The sequence below is a fragment of the Sinocyclocheilus anshuiensis genome, unplaced genomic scaffold (genome assembly GCF_001515605.1).
Source record: "Sinocyclocheilus anshuiensis isolate Anshui unplaced genomic scaffold, SAMN03320099.WGS_v1.1 scaffold3745, whole genome shotgun sequence".
NCBI classification, from domain to species: Eukaryota; Metazoa; Chordata; class Actinopteri; order Cypriniformes; family Cyprinidae; genus Sinocyclocheilus; species Sinocyclocheilus anshuiensis.
The window spans coordinates 112,971-116,630 of record NW_015547637.1 but is presented as its reverse complement, the minus strand read 5'-3'; positions in this window follow the sequence as shown (position 1 = coordinate 116,630).

Here is a 3,660-nt window from a genome sequence, read left to right as displayed (position 1 = left end):
ACAAAATTGTGAAAGGGCGTTCCTGTAGCGATACCAGTACAATATCTCACGGTTCTCAACCAGTCAGATTTGAGAACCAGAACGAACTGTTGTATAAATATATATTTAAGCGTTTTTACACAGCTGAGTTAAAGGATTAGTTCACGTCCAGAATAGAAATCTCCTGATAATTGACTCACTCAAGACATCTTTCTGTCTTCAGTCGCAGTGAAATGAAGGTTTTTGAAGAAAATATCCCAGGATTGTTCTCCATATAATGGACTTCAGTGGGCACCAACGGGCTGAAGATCAAATCAGTTTCAGTGCAGCTTCACAGAGCTCTACAGGATTACATGGGGGTGCACAAATGATCATTTTTAAATTACTATTTTTATTCTGGAAGTGAACTACCTGCTCAAAATCCAGTGTCCTAAAACGGTTTTAGTAAGTGGATAATTCAGTTCTCTGCTGTTCAGGTAACCTGAAGGCTGTAGCACTAAATCTTCATTATTTCAGTAGATTGATATAAATATGACTCTTATGATTCTCAGCTGGTTATTCTGAGTCTGCTAGCGTCCTAAAGCACAAGCCAAACAGCATTCCCTTCCGTCTGCGATGATTCATCATATACGGTAAGACATAATGTACAGTCAGCATGCACAGAGTGGTCTGGGAGTCTTATATCACATTACATTAACGATCGGCTGAATGTACATTATGTCCCACTTATGGCTGCTAATATCAAATACATACACACGAGATACTGATTTTTATTAAGTTATTCATAGAAACTGAAGAGAGACAGTTTGCTGAATGCTGTGATTGTCCATTCAGAATCATATATTAGATGGAAATGATTAAAAACCACCGCCTGACTACAATAAACAAGTATTTTTCCAATAAATTAATTAATAAGTATACTTTATATACACCGCTGTTCAAAAGTTTGGGATCAGTAAGATTTTTAATGTGTTTTAAAGTCTCTTCTGCTCATCAAGGCTGCATTTATTTGATCAAAAATACAGTAATATTGTAAAATATTATTACCGTTTAAAATACTGCCGTTTTATATTTTAATATGTTAAACTGTAATGTATTTCTCTGTATTTTCAGCATCATTACTCCAGTCTTCAGTGTCACATGGTCTTCAGAAATCATTCTAATATGCTGATTATTAGAAACATTTCTGATTATTATCAATGTTGAAAACAGTCGTGCTGCACAATATTTTTTGGGATCCGTTTAAACTTCTTTAAAACAAATTATTGATCCCAAACTTTTGAACAGCAGTGTGTAACGTTATTATATATATATGCAAACCCATGGCTGGATTTCAAAGCGAAGAAACACGGGTCTAAATGCTCAAACGGTGAAATCAGTTGACGTTTACAGAAAGCATATCATAAACATAAACGCCACCTCTTCTGCTCATCAAGGCTGCATTTATTTGATCAAAAATACAGTCATATTGTAAAATATTATTACCGTTTAAAATACTGCCGTTTTATATTTTAATATGTGTTAAACTGTAATGTATTTCTCTGTATTTTCAGCATCATTACTCCAGTCTTCAGTGTCACATGGTCTTCAGAAATCATTCTAATATGCTGATTTGCTGCTCAAGCAACATTTCTGATTATTATCAATGTTGAAAACAGTTAATATTTTTGTGGAAACTGTGATGCATTTTATTTTTCAGGATTCACAGCTGAATAGAAAGTTAAAAAGAACAGCGTTTATTTGAAATAGAAACATTATAAATGTCTTTACTGGCACTTTTGATAAATTTAATGCATCACTGCTGAATAAAAGTATTAATTTCTGTCAAAAAACCTCACTTGTCCTCTTTTTTTGTCTCTTTAGGGTCTGTTGTCATCCCAAAACCAAGACAACTCTCCCAGCGGGACGGTCGTATAGCTGGACCTTCAGACGCATTATATCATGTTTGCTGAGGAACACGCATTTATTATTCACGCCGAAGCCTGTCAAGATCATATTTCACCCTAAAATATTTTGCATAAACAAAATGAAGCCTATTTTTAGGACCGTAAAGGTTTTATGCATTATTTTCATGACAATTAAACACATTTTCAGTCTAATTCTTGTTACTGTGATGCAATATATTGCGAAGTACAACTGTAAGTACCATAATAGTATATAATGTATGCTGAGTTTAATTAAAAGCAAAATAATTCTGTCCAAACGGTGGTTTTCAATACTGTATTACAATGTTTTTCACTAAGCTACTGATAATTGGGGAAATATGTGTAATTGTCTTGAAAATAATGAAAACGAATGATCATTTGGGGTGAAATATGATGTTCTCTGCAGGTTTTGAGAATCAAACTGATGTTCAGTGTTTTCAGTAATTAGTTTCGTTCCCACTTGGGTCGTTTGTCTTGCTGTATTTCAGAGCTCAGAACAAACAGACAGTCCGAAGCTGTTTTGCACTGATTGTTGAAACTGTGTTTTTCTCATAATTGCATTGGAACAAAAGCGGATGCGTTTCGGTAACGGCGTGATGCTTCGCTCCATCAGCGCTGGATGCTGCAATCATACTTCTGTTCAAGAGTGAAAAATAATTTGCACTAAATAATTAGAAGAAAATGGCTTTACAAATGAGTCGTAAAGGACTCCCTGGAAATGCTGTAAAAGTATAAAGAGAACTAGATATCTTTTCTGAACATTTATTTTAATATTGTTTCAAATGAAACGGGTTATTGTACAATGTGTAAATATTGTAAATTACGGATTTATGATGGATTGAAATAATTACACAAAGTAGAAAACTATATATATATAAAATTAAAATGATCTTAAATACACATTTTTTGGCTTGTGTTTCATTATCAGATGGTTGTTTTTGTTGAATATAATTGCTCATTTAATCCTTGTGCTGTGCAGATAATTCATCCTTTAGCTAATTTGGTGTTAAAAATTGTTTGTAAATCTCTTATGTTATATTATCACCAAATCTTCGATTCAATCCTTTTATCAACTTTTTTTTCAGTTAGCACAGGTTTTGTATTTCTTTTTTGAACTGCTTGATCGTAGGTCTCCACAATTAATTATCCACAAATAATGCATTTTTCGCTCAAAAGCTGAAGTGGATGAGCTCAAATCAGATCAATCAGCTCCAAAAAGAAACACAAAACCTGTGCTAATTGAATGAAAACAAGTTGCTTAAAAGATTGAATCCAAGATTTGGTAATAATATAGCATAACAAGTAGGCTGGTCATGTTTGACTAGAAACACCTGTAACAAAGTGAGAGAAAAAAAATCACCAAAAATTAAAAAAATTATCAATTTTTTGGGAAGTTGTTTTACCCTGTGTGAGCAAAGTCAGTAAGTTTTACTCCAATGTGATAACATTAAAGGATTAGTTCACCCACAAATGAAAATTAGCCCATGAATTACTCACCCTCAAGTCATCCTAGGTGTATATGACTTTCTTCTTTCAGACGAATCCAGTCGGAGTTATATTAAAAATGGTCTTTGATCTTTCAAGCTGTTTCATGGCACTCAGCGGGTGTTGCATGCATCAGTCCAAAAGAAGTTAAATAAAAAGCGCCCATCCATAAAAAAGTGTCTCACACGGCTCTGGGGGGCGAACGAAGGCCTTCTGTAGCGAATCCATGCGTTTTTGTAAGAAAAATATCCATATTCAAAACATAATCACT